The sequence below is a fragment of the Rhamphochromis longiceps genome, linkage group LG3, assembly GCF_057381845.1.
Source record: "Rhamphochromis longiceps isolate RC_006_pf linkage group LG3, R_longiceps_female_GT1.1, whole genome shotgun sequence".
Classification (NCBI taxonomy): domain Eukaryota; kingdom Metazoa; phylum Chordata; class Actinopteri; order Cichliformes; family Cichlidae; genus Rhamphochromis; species Rhamphochromis longiceps.
In genome coordinates, this window is record NC_140559.1 from 60,560,556 (window position 1) to 60,573,468 (window position 12,913).

General features: G+C 45.0%; 1 protein-coding gene across 1 annotated transcript in view; it reads left to right on the forward strand.

Annotated features, from left to right (window-relative positions):
• LOC146675562 (protein NLRC3-like) overlaps positions 1 to 12,913 on the forward strand; it is a 61,185-nt gene that overhangs the window by 29,982 nt on the left and 18,290 nt on the right. The gene's annotated exons all lie outside the window — the stretch shown is intronic.

The following is a 12,913-nucleotide window of genomic DNA, read 5'->3' on the forward strand; positions in this document are numbered from 1 at the left end:
CCTACTTGTTCATCGAGGCATGAGCAGAAGGGCAAGGAGACTTCACAGACATGTTGAAATTGTGATGTGAAGACGGTGGACTGTGGTGGTGGCTGCAGACTGTTGGACTCTGTTACAATCTTCTTCAGTCTCTGTTACAGACGTGGATTTGATTGGACAGCTTCATAGCGACTCCCTGTTTGTCCCAAACAAAGCATTTACATTCAAAAAGACATTTACAGAAAACACCAACAACACATGATATTATTTATTATATATTATAATCATTTATTCATATTTATTTTTCAATGAAGATGACAACCAACTGGAGCTTGAATCATTGAATTTACACCAAGCACTTCAGATATATTTGAAGATTTCTACATTTTATGAATAGTGACAAAAATTCTTTGTGTTGTCAATAGAGACACATTAAAGCAAACTTTGCTTGATGACAATAAGCTCAGTTAAATCAGTACAATAAGTGTGGAGCCCTTCCCTGAGAACGTGTCTGCGTAGGTTCTCAGTCATCCAGGTCATGGTAGTCGAAAGATGCAACCACAACCTCCCTGCAGAACATTTTGCAAAGTGAAATTTGTTTATTGTCCCATCAACAGTTTACCTGCAGAATGGGTACAAATATCCTTTCTGTGAGGAAGTGACGCAGAAAATACAATGTTTCCCTCTCCTCTGTGACAATGAAAAAGTGCTTGAGATTGAGTAGAGCGATCCTTCTTCCTTGCTTCATTTCTTGCTCGCAGTCTCTCAGCGTTGACTGGAAAATCAAATGAGACTCACACCATCTGCTTGTAATGTGGGCGTGTCTGTCAGTAGTTTGAAGAGCACTCTCTGGCCTAAACACAATAGGAAGATCAACACCGCCCCAAAACAAACATTTCCAGATTAGATGAATGGCACCGTAATTGGAAATGGTAACATTAACACGTTAACTTCCTGTGTTTGGTCTGCAGTGGGTGACTCGTGATTCAGGGATCTACATTTAAAAACGCACATGTAAAACTGACAGCAAGGTTTTCCCATCATATAGTCGACATAACTAAGCACAACTGTTAACCTTTATGTTTGCTAACATTTGAACTCTTACGATTGGAATATCAACAAAACACTAAATATAGTTTAATTCAATCCTACCTGAGCTGGTTGAATTGAACCAGTTTCAAATTCAAGTTCAAATTGTATTTATCACACACACAAAACCATACACAGTATGACATGAGGTGAAATGCTTGTAGCTGTGCAATGCCCGACCAGTTTCATGACATACTTCCTCTTCCATCTGGGAACAGAATCTAAAGACAGGAAGTAGCCACTGTCAGCTTCCTGAGTACCCAATAAGAAACAAATCAGGCAAAATCAACAAACCTTTGGGTCTCGTTTTCAAAAGTGCATGTTTGTCAGCTTCTGTCTCTCTTTCCATCCACTGTTGGATGTCTTGTTCTGAAATAGTCACTTGGACAAACATGGAAGAGAAAAGATTCACTTGCGACTACAAGCATACGTTCCATTAAAGTCGGGTTTCTCGGGGACTCTTTCAGGGTGGCAGAAATCTCCTCCTCAGCAGACTTGTGACCTTCTCCTCTTTGTCCCATCTCTGAAGGAGCTGCACTTCTATCAGTAGGAACTGTCAGCTCTCTCAGTTTGAATGTAAATGAGTCATTTTAACTACTAATACAGAAACATGTGTACCTAGATCCGATGACTTCCTCCTCCCATAATGCAATAATGCATCAGTCAGAAGGTCCAGTCGATCTGATGGAGTCATCTCTTTGTGATTCCTGCAGATCTTCTGAGGAAGGAGCAGAACCTCTCCATGCCTTCTCCATCGTTCAGCCCAAACGCAGGAAGCCGTCGTGTGCTCTAAAAGATTTCTGATTAACACATATTTACTGTTTACTGTACAAGAGTTTATCAAAGTATGGACTGAATAGTGTGTGCATGTGCTTAGGATGACATGTGTGTCAGTTTGTGTACATTGACCAATAAATCATAGCTGGCACTGCAGTTTATGTCCATAAACATGGACAGCCAGGGAAATACCTCGAGGTGTTCCTCCTCCATTTGTCTGATAAACACCAAACAGTGTTTTATAAACCGGAAATGTTGTTCTTGTGTCATATAGTAACAGAAAATACTCACATGTATATGTGAGGACGGCACACACACGGTGTCGTATATGAAATTCAGCTTGATGTTCTTGTCCTGGTATCTTTTCACCAGCTCACTGATGACATACGTTGGATCTGCTCGCCTGTTTAAAAAAAAGATCATCTCAATGGTTTCGAGTCGATAAGAGAAATAATATTTTTGGGAAACATTTGGTGACATTGTTGACTGTAGGTTAATGACGTAAGCATTGATTAACAACTCAGCGTTCTCCATTAATCATGTTCAAAAACATGAGGGGAATTTCATGACGACAGGAGGCTCCAAATACACCAGTTACACCAGTTACACCAGTTACATCCTGTCTTTTTTGGCTGGTTTTTGTGACTGAAGTAAATTTCTGGCTTTAAAGTTGCTACAATCCTAATTACAAAAGGAAATAGTAGTCCTCAATCAGCCATAATAACTTTAACATGACAGAAATTATCTTTAAAATAAAATAAAAAATAGGGGTGTGTGTGTGTGTGTGTGTGGGGGGGGGGGGGGCACTCAACATCTGCACATTCAAAAACATCTGTTTCCATCACAAATACTTCAAATGTTGTCTCTTACATAACCAATCCATTTAAAACTATGACTTATTTAGGAGAACACCTCACTAGTGATGGAGCAGTGACATGAAATTTCCTTCAACATTTCCTCAGCTCAGCTGGTTTGGAGCTATCAGGATGAGACTGCAGATATTCCTCTACATCTTTGTCTCTTACAAACATGATGTTTCCATGAAAGCGCTCAATAATACTTCTTCTTTTTCTTCCAAGACCAAAGTAGGCATCCATGGTCACAATCATTGTGCCATCAGTCTGAAACCAAACATCAACACTGGTTCATCCATTTCTGTCATTGATGGAACCAAATCTTATGACAGGATTATTAACTTGGTTGGTAGATCATTAGATAGCACCTCACAGACTGATCACCAACCCACTCCAGTGCACATAAGAGTAGAAAATATGATCTAGTGTCAACATTTATGGACTTTTTAGCCTGAAACATTTTTGTGTTGCACTGAGGAATGACACTCTAGTGTCCTCAGTTGTTGGTGAAATACTGAGATATGAAACTGCTCGTTTGAAGCTTTAGGAGTAAAGAATTATTGTCAATGTATGAAGACAACAATGATTTTTTTTGGATTAGCTACAGAAACATAAATTTATATCAATCGATGATACAGCAGCATAACAGAATGACTCATTTCTGATGTCGATACGATGTCAGGTTGGAAAATGTTGAACTTAAAGTATTAAATGACCTCCAGAAAAGTAAGACAGTGAGTCATCCCACAATTGTTTTTATGAACCTCCTGAGACCCACTGCGCTCATATGGTGACATGGTGATGATGGTAGCTCCATCTTCATCCTCCTCTTTCCAATATATCCACTAACCCTCTGTGCACAATCTGTCTCAGCCTCTCAGACTTTCAAACCTGAGCTGTGCCTGCCATGTACTCATTGCTAAACCTTTTCATTTTGGCCAGTTCAAGCATTTAGAAATAAATAAACACAAAAACACCATTCAAAGATATTTTTTACTTTTTCTACTTATCAGGTACGACCAATCTGAAATATCTTTTGGAGAAATGAACATTATATCCTAAACTTGACCTCAGGCCCATCAGGTTAATGCAGTCATTACATGGACATGTTTCATTTTAAAATGAGATCAGAATAGTTTGGCATTAAGTCATAAATCTGTAAGAACAAACCTGTGTTCACAAACATGTTTATCTCTCTTGTGTTTACTGCGCGGGTCTGTGATCCTCTGGTAAATGTAGCTGTAAATGTTGTTTTCCTAATGCAGGTGTTCCAATATACACGAGTACTGCTGCGTTCATACACCGATGTTCTCCATGTTCTTTGCAAATAATGCAAATGCTTGTGGATGGTGCTGAGGATTTATATGACATCTTTCAGTGAATCCCACAGGCTGAGTTCTTCTCTCTTTGCCTAACTGCTTGCTGTCTCTGAACCAAAAGAGCTCCAAGTCACATTATCCATGTTCTCAAGTGCAAGTGCTGCTCCATGTTCTCAGCCAGTGGTGTGACTGGTGTGGGGACAGGTGAACCAGTCTGACTGAAGCTGGGAGGTGAGGACTTCATTCATTTAATAACAGCCCCTCTCGCTCAGTTTTTTCATTCGCTCTTGCTCAGATCGCTGCAAACCTGCTCGCAGTGTGTCGCTCAGTGTGGTTTATCATCTTCATCTTAACTTCCTGCTTCTATCATGGTTAAAGCTGATGAATCCTCTGGACATCAAACACTGATGGTGTTATTGGAGCTGAGTGAAGTTTGATGGCTTTATTATCCACGCTGTGACACATGGCAGCTGTCAGAGCAGAACACATGAAGTCAGCAGGTGTGTTTAAATTCAGCCTCTGCTTCCTCTGGAGGTCCATGACATCACAGCGTGGCCGCAAAGGGCGTCCAGAATCCTAGCCTCCCACAGACGTGTCCACCTTCTCCCTGGATTTGAAGCACAGGTGGGCCCACCCTATCCCAAGATGCATTGCAGCGTGGTGGTGGAACATATATTTTGGGTCCAGAGATGGAGCAGCTCTCTCTCTCTAAGTCTTTGAGGATGTTTTCTGTTTGAGTCTGGCTTCAGTCTAATTTAGCAGCTGTGACATCAGAGATTGTAGGGGAGGAACAGCTACACCCACAGGTGAGTTTCACACCCAGAAACACAGTGTGAACATCACCTCTGTCTGTGCTGTGTTGGTCACAAGCTTTGTTCTGGGCTTTTTTTTTTTTTTTTTTTTTTTGTTGCCTGTCCCATTTGGTTCTTTAGCCATCAGAATTGTTGTCTGAAGACCAACAAGGATACCCAATGGATTTACTTTGCCAAATGGATCATCGTGGCATTGCCGTATTGGTCCATTTGGTCGATCTTTGTTTTTATTATTTATTATATTTTATTTTCAGATGTTACAGACGGGACAGACATGAGTGAGGGATAGGAAATGGAGAAAGAAAGAGGAAGGAAAGGAAAAACAGAAGAGGAGAGGGACAGTGAGAAAGGGGGGGAGAAAAAAAAATCTCCTGGATCACCTGTTGAGAGAAGAATAGAAAACAAGCAAAAAAACAAAAAAAAAACAAAGCAACATACTAAACACAACACCATCGCATTAATCGAGGTAAGTGTAAACAGCAGTAAATACTAAATATTCAATGTTGTTGTGCAGCACGCAGGACAGATGTGCTTCGAAGTAGCAGCCAAGAAAGGTGTAATTTAAGTCTACGAGCAGTGAACACCTGTGTGCATACCTGTGTGGATCAGCGCGCTTGTATTCCAAAGGTTTCTCCATGTAACGATCTGCTAGGGAGTGTGGGGGGGCCACAGCCCCGTCCTCCAGGGTATGAAGCAGGTATGGAGGAGATCAAAACTCCAGACATCCAGAGGCCCCCAGAACACAAGAGACCATGGAAGACCAACAGAGGGGCAGCCGCGCCACTGTCCCAGTAAGAGCTAAGGAGAGTCCCAGATGAGGGCTCATTCAGCAGCCGCGGAGCAGAAGCCAGGGGGAGTTGCAGTGACGCGCCCGTGAGCTCCGCCGGCAGCCAGCTGTGCCTGAGTGACCGAGCCCCAGGCCGAGAGGCCGGGGGCACCCCACCTCCAAAGTGGTCCGAGCGACAAGCGGCCGCCAAGGAGTGAGCCGGTGTGTACCTGGACGCCCACCCCCAGACACAAAGAACCACCAACGCACCGACACCTGAGGGAGTCCGCCACTGGCAGGGGAAGTGGTGGTGGGTGGAGATAGGCCTCCAAACCTTGGAGGGCCTGAGGTGTCCCCAGAGAGGTGGTGTCTGATACCCAACCTTACATATAGACACAGACATACAGGCACACACAGACACAAACATCCATTCCCCCCCTCATGCTCTCATATGCACTTACTCCACACTCAACCAACGTGGAGACAGACATAAAGAGACGCTGTACACACAATCACACTCCCCAAGCGTACTCTACAAACCGGGTCTAGGTACCCTGTTCTGGGCTTTTAAGTGGAGGGTGGAGCTTGTGAGTGATGGAAGCCGAGAGCGGTGTTTGCAGATGCTCAGTGTGACAGGATGTTGGCTGATGTGGTTGCATATGCTCAGTGTGACAGGATGTTGGCTGCTGTGTTTGCACATGCTCAGTGTGACAGGATGTTGGCTGCTGTGTTTGCACATGCTCAGTGTGACAGGATGTTGGCTGCTGTGTTTGCACATGCTCAGTGTGACAGGATGTTGGCTGCTGTGAAAGCTGAATGCTCTCTGGTTAGAAGTGATGTCACACATTAGGATAACTGTGCTAGCTTTCTGTCAGAGTACCAGGGCCTCGCTTTGACCACATGACTCTCAGTACACAGCATGATGTGTGCGCTGTAAACAGGAAGCAGAGGAGCAGGACTGAGGTAAACCTCTGAGGGATCAAACTGAGACTGAGCTCCAGATGTTTCCACATGTTTCTGCTCTGCGTGTGTTTGATGATTATTTCAGGTATAGATGATGGAATATGACCAGTCTGATGTCAGCCTGCTTCTCTGACAGCGCCTCACCTCTCTATGCTGCCCCCTGCTGGCTCTTATCATTACTGACTGAGTCCTTGCTGCCACTTTATTAGGTACAGCTTGCTAACACAGGCTCAGACCTGCTTTGCCTTTACAGATACCTTAAACCTTCATGGCTCAGATTCAGCGAGGTGCTGGAAACATCCCTCAGAGTCATGTCATCAGTGACGCCTGCTTCAGCACTGACAGACAGAAAAGTGCATCCACATAAACAGGAAATATAATAATAATAATCAAATGCTGGTTCTCATCTTTTCAGCCCTTTGTCTGGATGTTAGTCCAGCTGTGTGTGTTTGTGATGACAGTAAATAAATGTCAGACTTACAGCTCCTGTTTTACTGCATTAAAGTAACATGGATGGTAGTGAAAGCAGGAAATAACAAATGTAGCACAGCAGCAGCGTTTAACACGTCTGAGCTGGAAACAGAAACTCTGGGATGAACATCATTCATAGAACAGCTTCCAGCTTCTTTTGCTCGGCTACAGTTTGGATGGATTTGCATTTAAAGATGCAACGAGACTGAAATGGTTAGGGTCAGCAGGTCAAAGGTCAGAGCTTCAGTGGGTCTGAGGGCGGCCTCACGCTGGAGAAGGATGAAGGAGTCTGACCTGAGCCAGTGTTTGACATGAACACATCAGCACTGCTGTCAGTGAGCCTAACGACAGCCGTTAGCATCATTTCAGTGTTTCAGTCATAAAAACACTTCCTGTCACTGTGGTGGTTACAGTGACATCATGCAGTTTGTGCTTTGACCTCCAGAGGGCGACAAATCAGCACAGACAGAGAGCTCCATTCAAACTTTGCTGCCATCAGTAATAATTCTTCAAATATAATCATCAGTGTTTGAGCAGCTATGATATCAGGGACAATCTAGACATGTGTGACAATACTGAACATGTCACATGACACACCTTAAACATCATGTGATCCACTCTCAGTCTGCACATTCATTCATTACTTCAACAGGTTGAAATGAGCTTTGAAGAAACCTTCAGTGAAATAAAGCTTTCATCACAGGATTCATGTGAGCAGCAGATGAACTTTGTACCAACAACATCTTCAATAACAGAGTCTGAAGGAAGCTCAGGTGTTGATGCTGCTCACTGATTGGACGGTTGGTTTCAAATGTCTGCCTCCGCCTCTGCTGCACAGGTGAAGGTAGAAAGTGTGACTGGATCTATAGACTGGAAACAGAGAAACATGCTGAACATTTGAAGCTTTGCAGCAGAAATGTTCATGTTACAAATACAGCAGAGCTGATCTGGGATCAGTGTGTTCACACCTGCAGCTACAACAAGGTTTCATGTCTCCACACGTCATCATGTGAACTTTACTCTGACTCAGTCTGAGCAGTCAGACGGCATATTTTTAAAGTTACCACATCAGCACACACAGAGCTGAGCCCCTCCCACCTGTGAGCTTCAGGTGGAGTCCCGCCTCCTTCCAGGAAGCAGCTCACCTGTGTGTCTGTGTTTAGTGTCCAGGTGTGGAGTGAAGCTTGTTGTTGGTGTGTGAAGAAACTGTAAGTTTGCTTTGGCTTCCTCCTTTAACGATTTGTCTTTGTATTCATGGAAACAGCACAAGCTAAAAAAAGTCACAAGTTAGTCTTTTACCTACATGTAGTTGATAGTTTCTAGATTCTGATGTCTGACTCTGCTTTAAAATACTGCGTCATAAAATGTCCGCTTTGTTCACACCATAAATGGGTTTGACAGGTTTTACATTTCGAACATAAACTCACTGCACTTTGGTTAATGACAAAAACTATTTAAAGATAAATGCATTTAAACGATCAATTTTTTAAAATATTTTTTAATAAAAGTCACAAGTTTCTGGTTAGGCATAGTATTTATACTATATTCTGACTTTTAAAATAATACAATACGTATTTAAAGTCATTGGTTTTTGCAAAGTGCCGGGTTACAAATGTTATTCAGTCTCTATCTGTGAAATAATCTGTGAATAAAGGAACATGAACATGAACACTTCTGAGAAAATGATTTTTTTGTCCAACTATTTACAGGGGCTTGAGTATAAAAGCTGAGAGTCTTTAAGCTCTTCTTAGCTGAAAAAACTGTAACATAAATATGTTTTTGCTGAGCAGCAAGTAAAACTGCCCTATTGCCTAAAAGTAAATCCCTGATGCCAATTGTAAGGTTAATATTGTTGATTGTCATTTATGCTTAGAAATATTTACTCATATATGCTTAGAGTTTTATAATCGATTGCATGATGATAGAGGTTTGATCCTTAGTAGTCTGTAAAGACTCTGTGTGCCTTCCAGAGTGCTCTGGCATGCACACACAACTTGGGATCATGAGAGAGGTCATACCTTCTTTTATTGTTTTATACCTTAACTTAGTCTTGTCTCCTCTGAGCTCAGTTTCTGAAGGCATCTCATATTAAAATAAATAAAAAAAATATAATGAGAAAATAAGAATTAAGAATATATATTTAAATCCCAACAATAGCTGGACTGCAGGTTTAGGGAAGTTGTTTATGGGGTCACATCTTGACCCCCACACATACAAACACATCTGTGGTTGTATGTGTCCAGTATGAGTTTTGTCCAGTTCTCTCCCTCATGCACGAGAAGCTCAAAGAGCTCTGCCTGGTGTTCAAAGCTTTTTGCTGTTGTAGTTCAATTGTCTCTGTTCCAGCGAGGGGTTGTGCGAGGCAGACCCATCACCAATCATCATCTTTATGCTGGCATTATGTCCTGTTCATGCTCTTAGTAAAGTATGTTTGAAAAGAAAACAAAGTCAAGTCATGCAGAAGGTTGAAGAGTGGTACACTATTCATGTTGAAAAAATAAATGCACTTTATTGATAATCCACAAGTTGCAGACTTAAAAAAATATCATTCTATTTTTAATGAAGTTGAAACTGCTCAGTGAAAAAAGGGAGATATAAGATACATTTAACTCTGACAACACAAAGATAAACAGCTACAAATTAATTTGAAAATCTCCTCCCACTTCTCACCTGTCCTACAGTTTGTTTGTTTTTTATGTCATAACACAAGCATTAGCAAAAACATGATCCGAGCAAATAATTTCATTTCATGGGTAAAATTAAATTCCTTGCACATAAATGCAATAACTCAGCAGCCGCGCTCACAAAGAAGCCATTCAACCTACAACACCGTCTTGGAGGCGGAGCCCAAAGAGCAGCTAGCGGTTACAGTATGAACTCTCTGTAAGCAGTGAGCTTGGTCCTGGGCACTGTTACTGAAATGAAAGCTGCGTCTCAGATGGATGTTAGTCCAACACATCAGACACGACCTCTGCAGCTCTCAGTTGATGTGCACATGAATGATTTGTGTTTCCTCTGCAGGTGAAGGTAGAAAGTGTGTGTGAGCTGATGTGAATTGAGCAGCATGGATCAGTGTGAGGACAGAGAGGAGGGAGTCCCTCCCTCTAAAAGCACTCTGTGTGGGGAACATGAGAGCCAGACCAAAGCTCAGAGGTGAGATGACCATCTCTAACTGTCCATGACTCTTCTCCATGTCACAGCTCAGCACTCACATCACTGCTCCATCATTATTCACAGGAACCAGCCTGGACCTCCACCCAGCTCTGTGTCCTGTAAGAGTGACCGGTCTAAAGATTTCATCATTGAGTTTAAAGTCTCTGCTGCAGAGAGGTGAGCTGTTAGTAACAAGAACTCTCTGATTTAAATGATTTTGATGTTTCCTGGTTTCTAAAATGCATCTCTGTAGCAGAGCAGTGTCTCCAAGGACACACAGGCTCAGCTGTAACTGTCAGTTTATCTGGTTTTAAGACACATTTGGACTCAATTGGCTGTTTTTAACTATTTATTTTAATCAGAGGTGTAAATCTAGACCTCACACATCTGGATCCTAAACTATGATAGAAACAGCTGCTAGCAGTGGGTAGTCTGACTCTGATACGCTGCTCTAGAAAGCAAACAAAGGTTTGTGCAGCTCCTCTTCAGAAAAGTGTTCAGACACTTATCAAAGTGTCTGAAATGTAACATTCCAACTTCCCCTTTAGTGTGTTTGTTGGGCAGCTTAGATAATGTCACTTCAGAAAAGAATATAGCCCATATGATTTTCACTGCCCTATGCATAGCCAAGAAAACTGTCCTCATGAACTGGAAAAATAAAAATAATCTTAATTCTAACCAATATAGAAATTATCTATTAGATTACATTAGTCTTGATACAGCCTCTGCCACCACATCAGATCAATTGCTCTGGGCTCCTTTGATCAGCTCCATCACCTAGTGGGGGTGGGGGGTCATAGTTTGGTTCCACCTTCACTGCTGTGATTGGTGTCGGGGTAGGGACAGGCTTAGGGCGTCGGGGGGTTCCCCGGAGGCATCTTCCTTGGGGGGCTCAACCCGGGGTAGCGGTCATGTCCCATTGGGGGCTCTGTTGGCTCTTAGGTGACTGTTTCCTCGTGGCTGCGTGCAGCGGGGCTAGGGGAGGGTCTGTGCTGACGGACGTGGGTTACTGACCTGGTAGCCTGGCTGCCCCTGGGTGGGTCCGGGATGGGCGTGAGGGTCTGGAGGCGCTCCGTCTCTGGGCCGGGGCTCTGGCCGGGCCTCAGGGGCTTGGGTCCTGGTTGGTGTGTTGCCGGGGTGGTGGGCGGGTGGGTGCATGGGGGCCCAGCCCTGGCGCAGGGTGCCGCCAGTGCGTCGAGCCACCTGGGGGGCTCTTCAACTGGTGGGGGAGATTGTCACACCTTGCAGGAGCTTTCCTCTCCTCAGGAACTCTCTCTGCAGGAGGGGGAGATACAGGAGAGGTGGAGGAAGATCTCAGCCTGGGCGTTTACTGTCTTATGTAGTCTGGAAGATGAGTGGATGGTGGAGTGGGTGCAGTTTTCTCTGTGGTGGGGTTGGGTGGACTGTCCCGGACTCTGTGGGGCCGGGCGGTGCTGCTGCACTGGGCCCCGGTCTGGATGGGCCTGGGCCCCCTTTCCCTGGCGGGTCGCGGAGTATGGGGGTGCCTACTGGGGTCAGCGGGGGAGCTGGCCCCAGGGAGGGGTCACCTTCCTTCCCTCCCCATCTCCAGCTGCCTCCCTCTTCCCGCTCCACCACAACCACCCACACATGCAGGGCCTTGGAGTAGGGGTATGTCACCAGGGTGCAGAGGAGGCTACCCCCCCCCCCCCCCTCTGTCCCCTTCCGGCTGCCTCTGCCTCAATTTTATCCCACAACTTAGACATTCACATTACTCACACCCTCATTACACATAGATATAGGATCTTGGGGGTGGGCACGATACACGGAGTCCAAGTTACCATCAGGGTGTACACCTCACCCTTGGCGTCGTTGCCCACCTCTCGATTTTAAATACACGTAGACATTGAGGGCTAGCAGGAGGGACTATGCGCTTACCTGCTGCTCTCTGGCAGGTAGCTCCATGCCCTCCTGGGTTTTAATTACACCTTAGAACACACATGCATCAACACTACAATGAGCGGGTGGAGGGAGGTTTGGAGTCTTCTCTCACCCCCATTCTCTGCGGCCTGCTGAGACGCCACCTCTCTGGGGACATCTCAGGCCCTCCAAGGTTTGGAGTCCTACACCCCCCCCCCCCCCCCCCACCACCACCACCACTTCCCCTGCCAGTGGCGGACTCCCTCAGACATCGGTGTGTTGGTGGTTCTTTGTGTCTGGGGATGGGCGTCCAGGTACACACCGGCTCACTCCTTGGCGCCGCTTATCGGGGCCTGGATCCTGGGGCTCGCTCGGGCCACTTCGGAGGTGGGGTGCCCCCGACCTCTCGGCCTGGGGCTCGGTCACTCAGGCACAGCTGGCTGCCGGCGGAGCTCACGGGCGCGTCACTGCAACCCCCCCTGGCTTCTGCTCCGCGGCTGCTGGGTGAGCCCTCATCTGGGACTCTCCTCAGCTCTTTCTGGGACAGTGGCGCGGCTGCCCCTCTGTTGGTCTTCCTTGGTCTCTTGTGTTCTGGGGGCCTCTGGATGTCTGGAGTTTTGATCTCCTCCATACCTGCTTCATGCCCTGGAGGACGGGGCTGTGGCCCCCCCACACCCTCTAGCAGATCAATACATGAAGGAACCTTTTAAAAACAAGCGCGTCCATGCTCACAGGTGTACACACGGGTGATCACACCCACAAACTACACCCTTTTTGGCTCCTACCTCAAAGCACACTGTGTTCTGTTGATCTTATGTGCTGCACAATAATGTTTAATATTTAGTATTTACT